The 21,044-nt window shown below is 42.8% G+C and overlaps 1 protein-coding gene across 14 annotated transcripts in view; it reads right to left on the reverse strand.

Moving 5' to 3' along the window:
• Positions 1–21,044, reverse strand: part of Mast4 (microtubule associated serine/threonine kinase family member 4) — a 591,901-nt gene that overhangs the window by 449,963 nt on the left and 120,894 nt on the right. Inside the window, exon 1 of one of the 14 annotated variants that reach the window (XM_063281118.1) lies at positions 5,882–5,897. The exons of 12 other annotated variants lie outside the window; for them this stretch is intronic. The gene's annotated coding sequence lies outside the window, so the exon portion shown is untranslated. Of the gene's footprint in view, positions 1–5,881; positions 5,898–21,044 lie in introns of those variants that run through there. One more of the 14 variants, XM_063281122.1, reaches the window with a different exon arrangement.

The following is a 21,044-nucleotide window of genomic DNA, read 5'->3' on the forward strand; positions in this document are numbered from 1 at the left end:
TCTAAATTCTGTACAATTAAAGTCCCCTCTGCTCAAACAGACAATGCACATAGGAATGTAAAGCTTCCCTCATATTTTCATTTCATAAATAACTGGTCAAGGTCAGTAGATCCAAGGACAAATATGCCTTGGTATACAGAAAGCAAAAAGAAAATGAAGAATTGTGTTTAATAAGTACACCATATAGTTTGGACCATCAGGCTAGCCTCTCTCGAAAAGATTCAAAGATAGTCTTCAGCTTCACTGAATACTAAAAATCATAGGGACAAATTGTACATTTGTACAACACTAGTATCATGCAAAAGTTCCATTCACTCATTTATACTAATCTGTATACATATTACTTTGATTCATTCTGGATATAAAACCTTTCTGCAGTCACAAGACAGAAAGCCGAGACATCCTAATAGTTTCATTGACATAAATAAGTTTTGGTTATACTATCAGGAGGAAAAAAATCACTTCAAATTTTCATTTTTTTTTTAAAAAAGACTCAGATGCTCTCGATAAAGTGTATTTATGCTGTCAGAAGGATGACATGAATGACAAGAGGATTGGGCATCAGGGATTTAAAAAAAAAATCTTCTCACATTCTACACTGCTTTCCATGAAACCATTTTCAGGTGCAGAGCAGAGACTCTCCTAAGGGCAGTCAGGGCGAGTCATGGTGGCTGACAAGTGTTAAATCGTGACCTAAGGAATGACCTAAATGAAGGGGCAAAGAAGGGCGGTGAAGCAGATGGGCAAAGTCAGGACGTATAGAGAAGCAGAGTGGGAGAATCACAAAGCAGTGCATTTTCCAGTTCCCCAAACTCTCTACCTAGTGCAGGAGCCTAAGCCACATGTGGCTGGTTAACTTTAAATTAGGATTTCAGTTCCCAGTTGCACCAATCTCATTTCAGGAGCACAGAGTCACGTGCAGCTAGTGGCTGCCACATCAGACCATCATCGTAAATCATAATATTCCCACCATCTCTGGAAGTTCCTCCGCAGGTCTCCTCCAAATAACAGGACTCCAGAAACTCTAAATCCACTTAGTCTCAATCAGAAAAGTCCAGAGATTTAGAGATAAATCTTTGGCTAAATTCTTCTATTCATAGAGGAAATAGGAACTGAGGCAAATGGGAGAGGAAAGAGTTGAGAGAAAGACGACTGATGGGATGAAGAAATGACCTGTAGCACAGGGCCACCCAGGATGACCCAAGGCTCATTGGAGAAGCAGTGTTGCCAGTCTGAGGATTATTGTTCCTGGCCGGAGAGTAAGAACACTTTCTGGATTTCTAATAGCTATACGCACCCTGCAGAGAAGAAAGGAGTTTTAAAATAAAGAGGGACCTCTCTGCCAACAAGAATTCTGCAGGGAAGGGGTGAAAATGGATCAGAGGAAGAAGGATGGAGAAAGGGAAGGAGCACAAGGAAAGGAGAGAGGAAGAAAATACAGACACAGAATTACTTTATTCTAGTCCACCTATTTTCCATGACTTCATCCTAAAGTCAAGATGTGTCCAGTCACAAGCACCAGAGGATGTTGTGTGGCAAAAAACTTTTCCTGGGGCGATGCAACACAGAAGTCTACTCACCCAGATGGGAACTCACAAGAGAACAAAGTACAGATTCCACCAAAGTCCAGCTTGGTGAACCAGAGCGTGATTCACTAACAGGAATCGGGGTGAGGGGATACTTAAGAGAACAGTAATGACTCAAAGGCCTCATGAATAACAGCTCATAACACCGTGACCTTGGAATACCTGCACAGCTTCGAGGCAGCTCAACAGGTTGAATCCTCTCCATGTGCCTCCGGTTGATTTCTGCTTCTTCAGGCTACTGCCCTGGCGGACAGTCTTCCTTGCCACACTGCTTTGCTCTGCTAAGAGGGACTCTCAGCTTTTATGGCTTACTCTGGCAAGGAGGGGCCTAGAGAACCTGATTAGTTTCAGGGAATTCCTGAAGCTATTTTGAATTGTTTACCTTCCTACTTAATAGGCTCCCTGCAGGATACAATGTTTTAATGTAGGAGGAAAGTGTTACACAACAGAAGGAAATGCCTAACGGTATTAATACCCCATGTAACTGTGATTATCTTCTCAAGAGAATCGTCTTAAGACAGGCCTCTTCGCTCCTTTGTTGCTTCTGAATATAAAGTCTACTTGAAAAATGGGATCTCTTTAAGTCTTTTTCTAATCCTAGCACTGGTGAGCAGGAGGTAGAGGGAGGAGAATGAGGTGTTCAAGGTCAACCTCTACTATTTATGCAGTTTGAAGCCAGCCTGGAGCCATATAAGATCCCCGTTTATAAACAAACAAAAACAAACAAATCTTGGTCAAGGAAAGAAAGGGAGAGAAGGAAGAAAGAAACTGTGATCTTCTAGAAGAGTCTAACTTTTTTCATCTGAAAAAAAATAAGAAACTATGTAACATGACCACTGAAGCCCAATCCCACCCCACTGCTCTGTAGTCTCAAGATATTATACCCCAATTGGAAGCTTCAAAAATGCCTCACGTAGGAACCGACTGGCAAGTGGAATGTATTTAAAGACAAGGTGACAGGGCAACGACTCTTTATTAAAAAACAAAACCGACAAAGGTGAGACCACAGAAATAGGACAAGCAGTCTGCCCTGTAGTGTTTTACATTTCTGAGTGAAGGGAAGGTGTCAGGAAAGCCTGGTGACAAGGTTAGGTATCACCTATTATCTTGTCACAGAAAGGGATCGTGAAGGAAGTAAGCCACAGGAAAATCTTAGAAACTTGGTTTTACATAATGTTTAAAAAAATTTACTTAACCGAAAACAAGATCACACTAAGAAAACAATATTTTATTGTCTGGTATGCATCCCAACTGAAGCAAACATTTCCAGGAGTCTTCTAAATTTTATTCTAGCAGAACTTTCTGATAATTCTTGGGATAATTTCAATAAGCAAATATAAATTATGACCCATTACACTAATTATATGACCAAAGCACAGGCTCTACCCAAATACTGACTAGGGATAACTTTTGCTATATTAGAAAGTGGTAAGTTATCTACTTGAAAGCAGGTAACCTGTAGAAGTAGGATTAGGAAACCAGGTGTGCACATAAGCATGGGGTAGGGTGGGTATGGTGGTAAGTCACAGAGACAGAGAAGCTTTAGAAACAGAATAATTATCCAGTGGAACTTAACAAAAGGAGCGAGTTAGCCAGGCAGGGAAGAGAGCGGATCAGTTCCACAAGCCACCCTTGTCTCGTCACATCTGGGTCTTTTTCTGCACAGCTGGAACAGACTGCCTGACCACTGCACGGCCCCAACACATACAGATGCCAAGCCATCTGCTGCTGCCTGATGCACCCACTTGTTTTCCATTCACTGATCCCAGGGCTGACTTCCTACCAACTGCCAGGTGTACAAATATCATCTAACCTTAAGGAACCTTGGTTCTTAAAACTAGCCTGCTAAGTAAACAGCCATCACGGCACAGTGCCGAGCATTAGAAAATCGATGAGAACAGTGCCCTGGAAAGCGGAAGGCGCCCTGAGACCTCCTGCCTGAGGCAGCAAGGGGTTCTAGAAAGAAGAGGATGTGAGGAAGCCTTTCTACCTAAGCTCATGCTACACAGAGCAGGGAAGTCTAAGTGGGCAAGGTATATAGAGAGACCATACAGAGCGCTCAGGGGAGGGAGTCTGAGGAGAGATGGACATATAGGAAAAAGAAGACAACGCAGGACATTGAACAAATCAGGGGCAAATGTTTACTAGGCTGAACCCAACTTAGACATACTCTACACCAAGACCACCTAAGCCAGGGCCTAGAGGGAACTAGAGAAGGGAGATAATATAGCCAGGGAGGAGCGCCCACAGAGGGTCAGGATGTGGGAGAGCAGCTGCTGAGGACGTAACAAAGTGTCTTTGTGTCTGACTGGACAGGGCCCACAGGAGAACCGAATGAAGCCACATTCCTTATGGGGCTCTTAACTGGGGGAGCAGGGAAGACCTGGATTTGAGGAGCAAAGATATACATTTGTTATTGCTTTTAGGTTTTGATTATTCGTGGATTTTGTTGGTGGTAATTTTTTTTTTTTTGACAGAGGCTCATTATGTAGCCTAAACAAGCCTTGAACTCCTGGTGCCATGTTTGGATTACAGAACTGAGTCACCTTCACCAAAGATAGCTCCCCTAGCTGGGCTGAGCAGAAGAGAAACCAGGGCAGAGGCAGACTGTCTGCAAATATGGAGGGGTCAGTGAAATGAGCATCCAAGCCAAGGGAGAGCACGGATTTTAAGGAAGAGGAATAGAGACAAGAGTATCAGCTGCAGGAGACAGACTATTCCAGCCTAGCAGAGATACAGGGAAGTCACCTTGGGTTTAAATACAAAGTTAAACACTAGAGGGCAGTGAGAGCTGAATGTGGATCACATGGTCAGCCCTTACCCTGTCCCTGTCCCTGTCTCGGTCTCTTCCCTCCTCTCTCTCTCTGTCTTCCAATCTCTCTCTCTTCCAATCTCTCTCTCTCTCTCTCGCTCTCTCTCTGTCTCTCTCCCTCTCCTCCCTCCTTTCATCTCTCTGCTATGTTTTAGAAATAAACACATAGCCTAACTACAAGTAAAGACTGTTAAGGCAAGGAAAGTTGATAGGCTCCCATGGTATTAGATGATCTTCAGTGGAGATCAAGGAACATCCCAGGGAAGGCGACAGAATTTAGCAATCATGACATGTTCACAGAACACCTTGCTCTGTATGGTCCTATCTGACACCCACAGATAACAGCTGTTCTGAAGGTAGGATCCTGCTAAGTTGTACCCAACGCTACTTTGTGATAAGCATATTCTGATGAAACATAGGTGTCTGCATGTAATTGTGGCTCTCATTAGAGGTCAAAAATCCTCCTTCCCTCAGCTGTCATTCGTCCGTGGTCCATCCACCATGGTTTCTATAAACCAAAGCTCCAATATTTTCCTAAGTTGTTCACACTGGTCTTAAAGGAATCCTATCTCAGTCTCCAGAGTGCTTGGATCACAGGCAGGCACCCCCCCACACACACACACAGTGAGTGCTTATTTTAAATAATAATGAGGATAGAAGGGTGGCTCAATGGGTAAGGACTCTCTTGTCACTAAGCCTAACAACCATAATTCCATCCCCGGGATATAAGTTGTTCTCTGACCTGCAGGACTGTATCATCCCATTTGTATGCACACACATGAACACACACAGGCACGCACACTAAACAAATATGTGCAAGAGATTAAGCTATATGTGTAGCCAGTGACAGATTAGACTATAAATTATAAAACCAACTTAGATTAGAATTTGATAACTGTTTCTATAATCAATATAGGTTTTAGTCAACAATCCCATTTCATTCCAACTTAGTTTCATTTCCTACCGTTTGCTTTACAATACTCTTTTCTCTTTCTGGTGCTTATAAGTAAGTCCATAAAGGAAAATAGCATGTTATCAGCCTGACTCTTCTCTTATGATAGTTGGATTAAGTAGAAATAAAACCACAGTAAGAATCCGGTGTATGTTCAATCACCTTATAGATTGTGTGATTGGCTTCTGACATCTACATTTTACAGAGGTTTGAAAGAAATTTGTAATTAGGCTATCCTGATCTGAGCTGATTAATGGGAGGAAAATGTTGTACTTTAACTACTGCTCAGAATCCCTTTAAATTACCAGCGATCGGCAATCCGTCATCAGCAAATATGCTGATGTCAAATGTCCTTATAATAAGCTATCACATTTTCAAACATTTTCCCCCATTACCTAGCCGGGAGATTTGCACAGTGCACACAACCTGCAGAGAGGAGAGTAAATGAAATATTGGATCTTGGTTTAAATGAACAAACCCTATTCTGAACGGTAGGGGGAGAAGGAATATAGAAATGGAGAAAAGAATTACCTATTCATCTTCATCAGTAGTTGACACCATCATCATTTGGGCCTCTAAAAAAAAAGATGTTTTAATTTGCTGGGAAGAATACATCTCTTCAGGGAGGAGATTTGGGGATTCGATCATGAATAAGAATGAAGTAAGCAGACTTTCTTGAAATTCTAAGTTGGGAGAGGGGGGAGGGGGAGGGAGGAGGGGGAGAGGGAAGGGGGAAGGGGGGAGGGGATTCAGATTATTTATTCCAGTCCATGTAAGTACCCTTCATGCTCACCAACCGTATCTTCACTTCCTCTTACTCAAATTAACATTAAGACAAAAGAAAAAAATGAAACGTTCCCCTTCGCTTTGGCCAGCTTGTACCAACAGCCCTAGGTTCAAAGAACACCCACTGTTCCTGAGGCTGCTCAGAGCCCTGCCTACAATGCAGGAAATCCAGGCCCTGATTGACAGATTCCTCTCATCATGACCCTACTTCTTCAGCTAATGCAGAATACTCTCTTGGCATCCCCGGCCTGCAATAAATCATTCAGATTCACGCCAAAGCTCAGAACTCAACATTTATTAATTTTAACTCACTTCTGATACCTATTATCAGTTACGGACAATGACAATATTTCTCTAAGCCCATTAATTTCTCCTTTGTGCCCCAGAAAGCGTAGAGAAGGCAACAGTGTGCCTGACCTTTTATGGTTTCCTAATCATGACTGCTTCCCATGGGGGTGAAGGGAATTAAGGGAGTCCCGGAACATTATGCAAGTCAGGTAGACGGAATGAGAATCTGGGTAAAGCAGACGTAGAATAAGAGGCCTTCAATATGCAACATTGATGTGATGTATAAATCAATAGAGAATGATTAAAACACTGCTCTGTGAAAAGGCTGCATGGTTAAAATACATTCCATTATGGAAAAAGAAAAAAAGGAACGTGGCTGTCACACCAAATGCTTGGGCACTCAGGGCAATGGAAGGGACGCAGGTACCAAACTGTTTAAATATATAGAATTTTAAGGATGGGCCAATCAACATCTTTCAACTCACCTCGTGAAGTCCCTTCAGATACTCATTTGTTATTCAAATGTCCACATCATTCACACACACACACACACACACACACACACACACACACACACACGCACACGCTCCCGTGCACACCCAAAGCACCTGATTTCTAACAGTCCACCATTTATCAGAGAGCCCCACTTCAAAGCCCAGCATCAATAAAAGTCATAGGATTCCTACTGACTACAGTGCAAAATCCATATCTAAATACCCCTAATTGTACAATCATTGCACTCACCAGAATAAAACATACACTTGCCCTATCCTTCCTTTAAAATGGATCTGATTAAATGCCGTTCCACCTCTCTCCTTCTCCCCAACGGACACACACACACACACACACACACACACACAAAGAGCTAAATATTATGATTTGTTTTATTCGGTTAACTTCCTTGAAACTAGAACATCATTTTTACAAAATGGTAAAATTCTTCCAAACAGGTGATGTTCCCTGTAAAGCACAAGGGGAACCAAGAATCACCCTTGCTTTCCTTCCATTGGATCCAAACAGAAGGGGCTGATGTTTCGGTGTTATTTCTTTAGAAAGTTCTATCTGCCACTTATTGGGATTTACTGGAGAGAAAAAAAGGAAGACACCACGAGTTTCACTAGGGAGCACTTCGCATGTTCTTCCAAAGGAAAAATAATGCATGTAATCTTTTCGCCTACATTTTACATGGGAGTGAATGGGAAAATGTATCTCAATAAAATTTCTGATGGGAATAGCCTTTGTTTGTGCCTTGTGCCATACCCTTCTACTAACGGCTTCACCGAGCCCCCTTCTAACATCCAGTGTGCTAAAGGAATCAGTCCCTTGCAGTCATGATTTCCCATTATTCAAAAAAAATTTCATGTTCATAACATTGAACTTTCAATTTATCTCAAATGTACTGAAAACCTACCAGGAAAACAACAGCAGCAAGATAAGTTAAAAGAGTCAAGATCTGTGTACTTAACTTTCATGGAAGGGGCATAAAGCCAGCATTGCTGAGCGGTTCTGTTCACTGCAAGCAAATTCATGTGTTACTGCAGGGAACTGATGTCCCTCGGAAGCCACCCACAGAACTCTCTCAACTTGGATGTACTTTAAACGTCTTTCTTCTTCAACTCAAATGCAGCTCTATTTTTTTCATGGAAATTTCTACTCTGTTAAAAATCCCAGCACACACCAAGAAAGGGACTTTAATTTTAGTTCCCTCTGTGTCTGAGACTCAGAAGGTCTCCACCTCTCTCCTACTGATAAATCAAACGAACAGAGAGACCCGGTGTTGGTAATTCAGCAACACAAAGGAAAAAATAGTTGGCACCAAGACATTATAGCATGGTATCATTTAATCCCCCGGTGAAAGAACCAGACTAAGCAGATGGCATCAGAGCCTACTCTGGAGGAGGAAAAACTCAAGTCATTTACTTGAAGAAAACCAGCAATGGTTTTCATCCTGGTCCTAACTAGGCCCCACAGGCAAACACCAAAGCTACAGTCAACATTTGGTCATGCAGCCTCCCACAGATAACAATAAAAAGAGTACCTACATGAGAAATAAAATCTTAACACAAGTCGGTGACATCTCAGGCCACACCACAAAGCCACTAGCTGGGATAATTTGCTGCAGACTCAAGGCACCATACATACACACACACACACACACACACACACACACACACACACACACAAACATGCACGCACAACGTCACATTTGTGACATTGTGTATTCAGGGCATGGGGCAGGTAGTTTAGTGAACAAAGGAATACAGAGAAGAAAAAACATGTGCCATGTTTGGTTGATTTTCCTGGGAGGCCTGCTCTTTTCTGAAGGGAAAGGAGGAGAAATAGATCTCGGGGAGAGGAGTGTTGTATGTGTGTGGGGGGGGGGTGTGGGGGTTGGGAAGAGAGGAAGGAGAGAAAACAATTGTTGGGATATAATGAATGAGAGAAGAGGAAAGACAGACAGATGAGGAAAAGAAAGGAAAGAAGGAAAGGAAAAAGGGAAGGGAAGAGAAGGGAAGAGATGGGACAGGATGGGAAGGGAAAGGAAAAGGAGGACTCTCTTCCTGCCCCTTGCAACAAGCCAAGACAAATCTATTTCCAGCACAACTAACCACGTCTTAGCAGAGATGGTCTCTAGGCAGTTGTCTGGGATGCATGCATATTTCACTCTATTATGTAGAAATCAGTTGGCTCAAACAGTCAGCAAGATATTCCCTCAGGTAAAAATGTCTACCATGCACAGTACCTGGAAATGACATTGTGTCTTGTCCTTGTCACCCACACTGACTGTACAGTGTCTAGTGACTGACCACAAACAAATTCCAGGGTGAGGAGACAGCTCGTCCACTGGAGCCCAACAAAGAAGCTTCCCAGGTGTTTTCCACAGTGTGGAAAGGAATTTGGAGAGTCAGTGTCAGTATTTAAAAGAAATTCAAACAGAATAAAACAGAGAGAGTGTCAGTGTGCAACTAGTAGGCAAATACCATTCTACAAAATTGCTTCAGAGCAAGTATAGAATGCAATCTGAGCATATATACGTTGTTTCTTTACTACAGGCTAAAAGCCACTTGACCCCTGTCACCTTGTAGCCTCCCATGCAAGCAGGTTCCACTGGATGTGCTTTACAGCTCTATTCTGACCTTTCTGACCCTTTGATGTGCACACCAAATGTTAGGGATGTCAACATCTCTCACAGACACATTAGAACAGCCTATCACCTACTAGCTCCAGGAAGTTGGCTAGGTTTCAAGTACCAGCCATGTATCCCCTCCTGAGTAGGTCTTAAGTCCAATTAGTCAGCTGTAGGCGACTGCCAAGATGTGAGTGTCACTATTCCACCTTTGGAGAGATCTTGCTGTGCTGGTCATTAGAGCTCATAAGCATCCCAGTTAGATTAGACTATTGATTGCTTCCCTACCTGGGCAGCTTACATAGTGCTTTCTGGTACTGTCGAAGTTAGACTTAGGAAGGAGACTAGACTTTCACATTAGATTTAGCCAGAATTGTCTGAGTCTTGGGTCTCAAGTATGAGCTACCAGTGGAGACTTACCTTCACCCTCTGAGGATTACCAAGAGCAACAATAATCGTCTCTATTGTTTTGGGACCCACTAAGACTGCCTTGACCAACAACTCGAACAGAGGATCCTCACGCTTGGTACCAAGGTTTTGCTAGTTTATGGCTCTTGTAGGAAGCACTGTCAGCCCCAGTGACATAAAAGCTACACACACACACACACACACACACACACACACACACACACACACACAGAGAGAGAGAGAGAGAGAGAGAGAGAGAGAGAGAGAGAGAGGGACAGAGAGAGAGAGAGAGAGAGAGAGGGACAGAGAGAGAGAGAATATATAATTTATATAATTTCAGGTAAACATAAAACAGTATGTTTCCTCAAGGCTTTATCAAACATCCTTGGTGTAATTTGTCCCTATTCCCTCCCTCCACTTCTGTCCTGAGCTCCTTCCTTTCTCCCTAATTAAAGCCCCCTCCCCATTTTTCCTATTTCCCCTTCATATGACCTGTATCCTGCTATTTTCCACTCTAGCTCTCCCGCTAAGAAAATTCTAAATTAAACAGTATTTTGGAAAAAAATTTGGCACGAAAGTGTAGAAGTCCAGAACTTTGAATATCTACATTTTTCAGCATTTATTTTTGTTGATACTAAGACCATAAACTCCAAAGATAGACAAAGCAAACGAGCAGCCAAGCATCCTAATTCTGAGGGGGAGGAAGGTTTTGCTTAACAATAAGCCATGAACACATCAAATATGTATAACCATTTAAAAAATCAAATTAAGACCGTAAGGAGAATGATAAAATATGCATATGCTCCTGACGTTTAAAACTAAATCTCACACATGTCCTTAAGTACTTTCTCCTAAAACGCAAATTTGTGAATTATACTTGCAACTGAAAAGTAAAAGGCCACGCCCTTCTTAAAGTTTCCTGTAAGCAAACCAAGGATTTATATAGGCTTTATAATTAAAAATTACATCCTATTATCCTTCAAACCAAACTGGCAAAAATAGACCTATAAAACAAAGAGATCATATAATCAGAAAGCTGTTACAAAAAGAAATTGGCATTTCTTTAAAACACAATACTTTAGCAAGAAAAAAAGTAGTTAGGTGGGCAACTAAGGACCCAAAATTTATAATATCCACAAACAGAAAAGGAAACCTCTAAAGAGATAGGCAAGGATGCTGTGTGTACAGCAGGACCTAACACTTGGAAATGACAAGTAGCAAATATGCGTTTAGAATAGCTTGAAAAGACATCCTGCCCCTGTTACCACTTGCACACTAGGTGAGGGGGTCAACATTCCATAATGTACAAACACACTCTCCCGATACCCAGATAAGGCAAGGAAAACCCAGAGGAGCTCCAGAGTGCCCACCTGCAACCCGGGTTCTCCTGGACAATTCCCTTGTGTTTAATTTGAAACCCAACTTCACAGTAACCTCACTGGTTACACAGTGTTACCAGGCCACCCCATAAAACCCTGCTTATGTGCAGTATACCTCGTAGGTATACATTTTAAAATCAAAACTTGCACCCAAAGTGTCAAGAATCCAACACTGATACAAACTTATGAAACAGATAAGAAGGAAGGAAATGGATTCGTGTTCCCTCTACCAGTTAGAAAGTTACTCTTAATGGGGTACCTACCAACCCAGGAGAAACTCTGTATCTGCTAGGAAACAAAATAACTGCTAGAAGTGCCCATTTTTATATTTTATATCTTTGAGTGAAACTTCCTGAACTTCTCCTTTCCTTTCATCCCACCATGCCCAGAAATAACCAAGCCATGTATTGGCAACAGGGTTAGGGTGTAGGAATGTGACTGCTCTGGGGGGCATTTGCATACTTTAAGTCTCACCACCACCAAATGTTCTTTCTAACATTTCCATTAAAAGGAAATAGGGGAGGTGTTCGTCTAAGAAGTCGGCTCCATAAAGAGTAGAAAATTTTAATATTTTCTTTTAAAGGCCCTGATGGAAGAATGTAAAGATTAAAAAGTAACAAGGTTTTTTTTGGGGGGGGGGACTAGTTCAGTGAATAAGAACATTTATTCTACATTGTAACCATGGGGACTAGAATTCAGATCCCAGCAGGACAGGAGCATGAATATGGTTCTGCACAGGCCCGTCACCACACTACTGAGGAGGGCAGCCGAGACAGGAAGAGTCCTCAGACTTGTTGGCTGACTAAAAATGTAAACTCCAAGTTCAAGGAGACCCTACCTCAAAAAATTAGGCAAAGAATGACAAAGGACACTCCTCTGGCTTCTGTATGAGTTCACAGGTACATATACACCTCCACACACACGAACACATACACACATATACACAAAGAGCTAACTGTTCTTCTGAACAGAACTTCCTAAACGTCACATTGTAAACTGTTTCTCTTGGGTTGGGGGGCACAGTTCAGTGATAGAATGCTTGCCTATCATGGAGAAGGCCCCAAATTCTTTCGGTATTATAAAAATGAAAAAAAAAATTAAACTAGCATAGCTTTGATGCTTTTAATGCTATCTAGTTAATTAAGTTCTTGTGTTGTCTTTTCCCCAACTTCTCGCTAAATATTTATGTTGGAGAGAATCTTCGTATTATCATATATCTCAAGCCAAGGCTGCCGGAAACACGAGTTCTTGCTAGAATCTCAAAAATGTCTAATGCGGTGAAAAGAAAGCACCCACAGGAGCTGGGGGTGTAGTTCCATTGCTAGGGTGCCTGTCCAGTAAGCACAGAGCTCTGAGTTCGATTCCCAGTACCACCTAAACCAGGCGTGATAGGGAATTCCTGAATCCTAGCACTTGGGAGCTGAAGGCAGAAGAATCAAAGGCTGAAAGGCATCTTTGACTGCATCGCAGGCTTGAGCCCTGTTGTAGAGCAGTTTCCTTGGAATCAAAACACCCCGCCTCCCAAGGTGGGAGGAGGATCATGAGACGCAGGAGACAAATGAGCAGTACCCCCAGGAAAGCTGGGAAGAATCACTGGAGAAGGCACAGCAAGGAGATTGCTTGCCAGACTGTAGAACTCATTCAACCTATACAGAGAGTCCAAAGGTTGCAGGACTTTGGTGCAATTGTTACTTTAATCTGTTGTCTGAGCACAGGGGTGTGTGTGTGTGTGTGTGTATTTGTGTGCATATGTGTGTGTTTGTTTGTGTATGTGCGTGTGTGTATATGTGTGTGTTTGTTTGTGTATGTGCGTGTGTGTTTGTGTTATATGTGTATTTGTGTGTATATGTGTGTGTTTGTATGTATATGTGTATTTGTGTGTATATGTGTGTGTTTGTGTATGTGTATTTGTGTGTAAATGTATGTGTTTGTGTGTATGTGTATTTGTGTGTGTGTGTTTGTGTGTTTATGTGTGTGTGTGTATGTGTGTGTATGTAAAAGGAGGAAGGGGAAGGAAAAGAGGAAGTAACTGTGACCTGTCCACCCTTGCTCTTCTATCCACCACTTCCCTGATTCAGACACAAGTCTTTGGCAGCTGCCCCATTCTCTGCCTAAGATGCTGACCTGGGAAATAAGGATTACTGCCTCCCACAACGCTTCTCCCCACCTGAGCAATGGTGAGAGCCTCCCTAAGTGGCCATCTCTATCCACTCAGAGATTCCACTAATCCCAGAAAACTAGTTAGAAGCTGAGCACAATGAGGATGCTAAACATCAAATTTTATGAGCTGCAGCCAGTATTTCTCACAACAAAGCCAGGGCCTTAATTCACTCATTTATTTGACAAATATTCATTGAGTTCCCTCTACTGAAGCTGCCAGGCATCAGCCTACATGCTTAGGACACAGTGGCTTAAAAAACAAAAACAAAATGAAAAGCCAGAGATGGAGATCTCTGCTCCCTGGGGTTTACATTCTAATGAAGGAGGGAGACAATAAACAAACTAATAAATCATGTAACGTCACAGGCAATTAAGAATATACAAACATGAGAACCAAAACCCACCTAGATCCAGGCAAGTGGGATAGTATGTAGACTGGTCCATGAAAGGACCACAATATCCAATGAGGTCTTGGAATAGCTGAAGGAATTAACCTCCTGGGTGTCTAGGGAAGAGTTTCATAGAGGTCCCAAGCATCCATGAGGCACCACATACCTAGCATATCAAAAAGTAAGAAGGAGGGAAAAGTAAGAGTGGGTAATGTAGGTTGATGTCATTATGCAAGTGAGGGCTGGCACAAATTAGGTCAAGGCCATGATTGGACAGTAAAAAAAAATAAGGCGGGGACAAAGCTTTTGTAAGGCGGGAGAGACCGGGAAGGAGGAGAATCAAGATACAGATGGAGAAGGGTGACCCAGATCCAGGTGGTCTAGAATTGTCCTAGGTAGTTATGTATATTTCTTAAGGGATGGATTTCTATAGGTCAATTTATCTTATCTAGGAGGGCAGTTTATATCCTTATCAATTGGTTGTGAGTTTATTGTATGGATGTATTGTGGAATGAGAATTTAACATATAAATCTGATTGTTGGGTTACAGTTTGTTGAGGCTTGATTTCACTGGGTTGTTAGGAGTGTGAGCAGAGTCGGTGGCAGGGAGCCATGATAGGCCAGCTCATGCTGGACTTCTAGAGCCCTGATGTTACCAGGTAGCTGGAACCAGAGAGTTCAAGGCTAGCAGAGAGCCACCAGGAGAGATAATAACCAGAGATAAATTACAGTTAGTTTCATTTGGCCCCACGGGTGCCTGAATTAACACTAGGGACCAGCATGGCAAGGTGCCACACTGGAATGACCCGCAGACCGCCTGGGTCAGAGAGTACTTAGGGGTAACATGAAGCCACTGAGATAAAAGTACCCCACAGTGCCATGTGGCCCCATGGGAGCTGGTGCTAGTGCAAGATAAAAGATTACAATTTTTAAATATTTATGGCAACAGGGTAATGTCTGAGAAATAACAGTTTCCTGTGGCCATTAGCTTTTACTGAGTCTACTTGGCTGCCATTTTGAAAGGATCCTTTGGGCCACTCTGTTTAGTACAGACTACCATGGGAACAGGGAGGGAGTGCAATGGGATTAGGAAGAGACCACAACAGTACAGGACGATTAATTAGAAAAAAACACCAATCCAAAGTGCTGCAAAGCCCTCACCCTTATAAGCATTGACATGGCACGAGCTGAAAATTCCACCCTCCGCCTCCTGTGACAGTTCACGATCAAATCCAAGGACACTAAGAATATCGTTCAATGTTGCCTGCGGGCCCTATGAGCCTCATAAGGCAATGTGTTTTCTTCTGCAAATATCTTACTGTTTTTCCAAGATGTGAAAAACCCAAAAGCCACATATGTCTGGTCTTGACTGTGAGCTTTAATGGACTGAGAGACACTTGAGGGATTACCAAAGCATACTTCTGGGTGTTTCTCAGAGGGCGTTTTCAGGGGGCATTAACATAGGGGAAGATACACAAGGCAAGGCTCACCCTGAATATGGGCAGCATTGTCCAATAGGCTGGAGCCTGAACGGAGTAAGAGTGCAAGAGAGGAGGGAAAGCGAACCAGCAAGTGCAAGCTCCGTTCTCCCTAAGAGAGAGAGCATCTACTGCTGTGGCCTTCATCTATAGGCAGCAGACTCTGGGTCCTTCTATCTTTTGGCATAGTCTCCAGGAAGTTTTTTGTGTGTGTTGGGAGGAAGGGTTAGGAGAGGTTCAATCTTGGACTCAGATGATATCATTGGTCTCCCATGATCTTAGGTGGCCAGTTTCTTAACCTGAGAAATCAACAGGTACTCTGCCTCTCTTGCTTGCCGGCAGCCATTGTTGGACTCCCCAGCCTGCAACACATAAGCTAGCTCAATAAAAACTTTTCATAATTGTGGGTTCTGTTCCTCTATAGATTCTTGACTAGTGTACAGGGTCAGGCATGCTGGATGAGCTACCCACCCTATACTTTCCCTAAACGGTGGTTGAGATTTAAACCATAAGAGTAGTGGTGGAGAGTATAAGAAGTCGCCAGGTTCTGGCTGTATTTAAGGGTAAAGAAATAAGAGAATTGCGCAATGTCTTGGATATGAAATATAAAAGAACAGCCAGGGATTATTTCAACATTGTCTGAGAATCTGAACAAAAGAAGCAGCTGCCACTGGAATAGAAGAAACCAGTGGGATAGCACTGGGAGGTTCCGTTCAGGACACCATGAGTCTGAGGTACCTCTAAGGCATGCAGGCAAAACCGTTGAGTCAATAGTTGTCTAGAGTCTTAGACAGGTCAAGGCTGGAGATGCAAACTTGAAGGCCAGAAGCAAAGAGCTTTGACCATTTTACTAGATGAGGTCACAAGGGATGGGGTGGAGAGAAACAAGACTATACACCTGGCCTCTTCAGCATTTAGAGAACAGAGAGGAACTGAGAAGCCGGCAGAGGACAGTGGGAGAAAGCACACAGTGAACAGGAGTTTCCCAAGACTGAGGGAGAGCCACACAGGAAAGAAGACCAGATATCAACTATGTCCCAGAAAACCATGTCTAGAAAACTATTGTCTTTCAGAGCTCATTGGCTACTGGAGGAAGGTCACGAGTTTGATAAGATAATGTTTATAGAGAAAGAGGATACAAGCCTTAGAATCTGAACTTGGAACAATGTAGAGCAGTGATTTTCAACCTTTCTAGTGCTGCGACCCTTTAGTACATGTTTCTCAGGTTGTGGTGACGCAAACCATAAGGTTATTTTCATTGCTACTTCATAACTGTGATGTTGCTACTGTTATGAATCATAATGTAAACATCTGATACACAGGACATCCTGTGAAAAAGGGTTATTCAACACCTTGAAAGGGTCACAACCCACACACTGAGAACCACTAATCTAGGAGCTGAAGGATTTGAGATGATGAGCAAAAATGTCTTCAGAGGAATTCAAACTACAATGAAACTGTAGCCACCTGTGAGAAAGTGAGGACAGCAAGGTTTCTACATGATGAAGACACATGATCAAAAAAGAGAAATCAGATTACATTTTGACCAGGCAAGCAAAAGCAGGAGAGGACAGACAAGAAGGGCACGAACCTAGCCATAAACACAGGGAGTCATCTGGGGCAGCAAGCAGGGAGAGAGAAAGATAGGAGAAAAAGATATCAGTGGGAAGAAGAAGTGGACCAATTCCTCAGAGCTCTCTTCTGACTGTACCTCACGGACCTCTGAGTTAGTTTTATCAGCCAATGGGACAGGGAAAGAGAAATGCTTCAAGCCCAAAGAGAGAAAAAGATGGAAAAATGGAACACAGAGGAAAGTCTTCTACTGACCCTTTCTTAAACCAGTGCAATTCCCAACTGTATTCTAAATACACTTCCTTTACCCTCCGTTATGGTTCATGACAGTCAAATCTAGTCAAAAGGCAGAGTAATTGCCTGAAGAGTGCCCAACCCTAGTGGCTACATCTACAACACAATCCCTTCGGTCAAGTCTTGGGGACCATCACAGTGGAGTGGCCAGAGAGATTTTAAGAGCTAGAGAGTCACAGCATCTGCTGTGAGATAATGCCTTCAATAGAGGACAAGGACGCTGCAGCCACAGAATGCCCACAACATGGCTGCCTACACAAGACCTGGATAATGGCAACATTATCTGAGATGCTAGTGCAAATTCAGGGAATCCCACAAGACCCATATTAAATTAATGACTGCAGAGAGAGGGAGACTTGATCTTCCACAGAGATGAGACCCATCTTTAGTTATCTAATACCAAGTATTCAGCTCTGAAACTACACACATAGAAGCAACACTAAATGGGCTTAGCCGGTTATATTTATATATGTATGTATACATGTGGCAATTATAACCAAAGAAAAACCAATCTGATAATATGTGAAAGTGTAAGGAGGGTTGGAAGGTACAGGAAAAAGAATAGGGGTATAATTTGATAATAGAGGATTACAGATGTTCAAAGTATATTATATGTGTGTGTGTGTGTGTGTGTGTGTGTGTGTGTGTGTGTGTACAAAATGTCATGATGCAGCCCAGTAGTTTATACAATTAATAAATGTTAATAAAAATGGAAAGGGGGAAGTAAGGGGAGGTAAGAAGATGGCTCAGCCATTTGCTACACAAGCGTGCGGGTCTCAGTATGATTATCAGAAGCTACATAAAGAAGCCATAGTGGAGTAAGATTCTAACTCCAAAGCCAGGAAGATGGAAACAGGGGGACCCCTGGGGCTTGCTGACCAGCCAGCGCTGCCTATGTGGTGAGTTCCTCTATAGCTCCTGAGAAGCCATACCTGAGCTTGACTTTTGACCTCCACACATTCTCTGTCTCCCTGTCCCTGTCCCTCTCCCCGACCCACCTCTCTCTCTCTCTCTCTCTCTCTCTCTCTCTCTCTCTCACACACACACACACACACACACACACACACATACACACACATACACGAAAAGTTAAGTTATTCTACTTAACAAACTAAAAAAATAAAGAACCCCCACCAAACAAACTTAAGAGAAGCAAAAGAATCATTAAAAAGATAAAAGACATTTAAGGATTAGACTATAAAGAGGAGAACAGCTGTTCCTGGAAAAGATCAATAAACTACACAAATCTCTTGCAAAGCTCATTAAAGAGAGAAAACAGAAATTTCACAATGTCAGAAATAAGAAAATGAATATAGTCAAAGAAACAAAGGAGACCTAACACGTGTTCAAAGAAATACATACAATGTTGCACAAAAAAGTTAGAAAATCTTGGAGGAGAGAGACAAGTCATGAGAAAACCGATTATCAATTGGGACTTCAGCAAGTAACTACAATGTTAACAGTAAACACAGTGCTGACAGTGACCTTCAATCTAGGACAGGGAAGCTGCACCGTCATATCTCAATAACTGTCTAAACAAGACCTGCCACCTTCAAATGTACAATTAGCGTGTTCTTTAACAAATGGGAGGAGTCAGGTTCCTTTAGGGCTGTGGCTTCTGGTAGGCTGTCTGCACTCCAGTGGCTACCCCTACTCCACACACACTTGGCAGCACTAAGTGAACTGAGCAGTTTTAAAAAGCTAGTGAAATTGGGTGTGAGTGGGAGGGGGTAATAAGAGACTTTGGGGGAGAGGGAATGAGGGCAGATTGGATTGAAACATTATATCCATATATGAAATTCTCACACAATAAATATATTAAAAATTTTAGGGTGTAAAGAAACCAAGGAGTTTGCCATTTCACTTTATATAGCTCAGGATAGTTGTAATGTCACAATTTGAAAAAAGAGCACAAGAAACGATGATCCAATGAATGTATAAGTAGAAATAAAATATTCCTAAAACGGTCAGCAAATCACATGCAGTAAGATGGCATCCTGCAGATGGCAGTTTGAAGAAAAAAGTTATCATTGCTTGTGATAATGAGCTTTGTCAACTGATCCAACCTACGACCAGTTGGAAAGACAGCCTCAGTGAGGAATTATCTACATTAGGTTGGCCTTGAACATGTCTGTGGACAACTATCTTACCTCAGTTGGTTGATACGGGAAGAGTCAGCCCACTGTGGGTGGCACCAATGCCTGGGCAAAGGGTCTTGAACTGTTTAGGAGTGGAAAAGTCCAGCCAAACACAAGGAAGCAAGCATGAATGCATTCACTTCTTCTGCTCTTGAATATCAATGTACTTAGTGTCCTCAGCTCCTGACACTGGCTTCCCTCCTACGACAGACAGTAGCCTGGAATTCTATGTTAAATGAACTCTTCCTTCCCTTAAATTGCATTCTGATTGACAGCTTTAAGGGAGTGTGTCAAGCCTTAGGCCATTTCTTAGAAATGCACTTGCTAGAAGGCAGGGCAGCCATGATAGTGTCATAAAACCCCAGCAGAGTGAGCAGCCATGACAGGTCCCCTTCCTCACACCAAACCAGCCACAGGTATGCTTTGGTATGGACTATGCACGCTGACCAGGTCTTTATGAGGCCTCAGGCTCAGCAGATACTAAAAATGACTTAACTAAAAAGACTGAGAGGCCAGACATAGTAGCAATTGTCTGTCACACCACCACGCAGAGGCTGAGGAAGGGGATCCCAAGGTTAACGCCAGGCTGGGGAACATAGCCTGACTCATTTTAAAAAATACAAAACTGGGGAGGAAGAGTAATCAACCAATAAAATTCAGGAGCTGGGTCAGAGAACTGGAACCTGGTTTAAGGACCTTGGTCGTGACCTTGAAAACGATATAACCAGGGTTGGGGATTTAGCTCCGTGGTACAGCGCTTGCCTAGGAAGCGCAAGGCCCTGGGTTCGGTCCCCAGCTCCGAAAAAAAGAACCAAAAAAAAAAAAAAAAAAAGAAAACGATATAACCCAGGAATGTAATAATGAAAACTTTAAGGCAAGCTTCAGAGAGTATATTTAAAAACTTATCTCTCCAAATATCGCCCCCCCCCCTTCCCTACAGCTTCCTCACAGGGTTGGCTGACTTTAAATACATTTAGTCTGTGTGCTTTGTGTCACATCACTTAAACCCACACATTCTGAGAGTCTCTGGAAGGACTTTTAAAAGCCATACCGGATGTGAACTACTGTACAATGGCCAAGAGCAACAAAACACTGTTCCAGCTGAAATGTCATCCCCGTATGTCCCAGTAAGAGCTCAGGGACAGAGGAGGGTGAACAGCTGCAGGAGGTGGTGGGAACCAAGCCTACGCACACAGTCTCATGGCCTCTTGGCTTCCCTTCGGCACTTAAGCAACACCCTGTTCAACAGGGAATATCGGCCAAAGGATGATTCAAATCATAGCAGGAAGAGAGAGCCATCTAGGAATGGTTTATAAACACGAAATGAGGAGAGATTAGGATCAGCCTCCACAGTACTAAACTGAGGCCCAGGCAGGGGGACACATCAGACTGGAACACTCGGGAGAGCTATTAAATGCTACACAACCTCCCCCAAGGGAGATCACAGCACAGACTCTCAGAGTGGAGAGGGAAATTTGTTTCTGAAGGCTGTTTTCCAACTTGAGGGAAATTGAACTCCATGCTTTGTGATCCCAAGAGGCCGTGCGGCTGAGGCTGCAGTGGGTGTGACCACGTGTCAAAATTAATACATCGGATATGCTACTCACCCACAATGCACTAGAAAAGACTCAGAACTCAAAGCAGCTAAAGGAGGCTTTGCTTTCTGGCTGCGAGC

Source organism: Rattus norvegicus, chromosome 2 (assembly GCF_036323735.1).
Source record: "Rattus norvegicus strain BN/NHsdMcwi chromosome 2, GRCr8, whole genome shotgun sequence".
Classification (NCBI taxonomy): domain Eukaryota; kingdom Metazoa; phylum Chordata; class Mammalia; order Rodentia; family Muridae; genus Rattus; species Rattus norvegicus.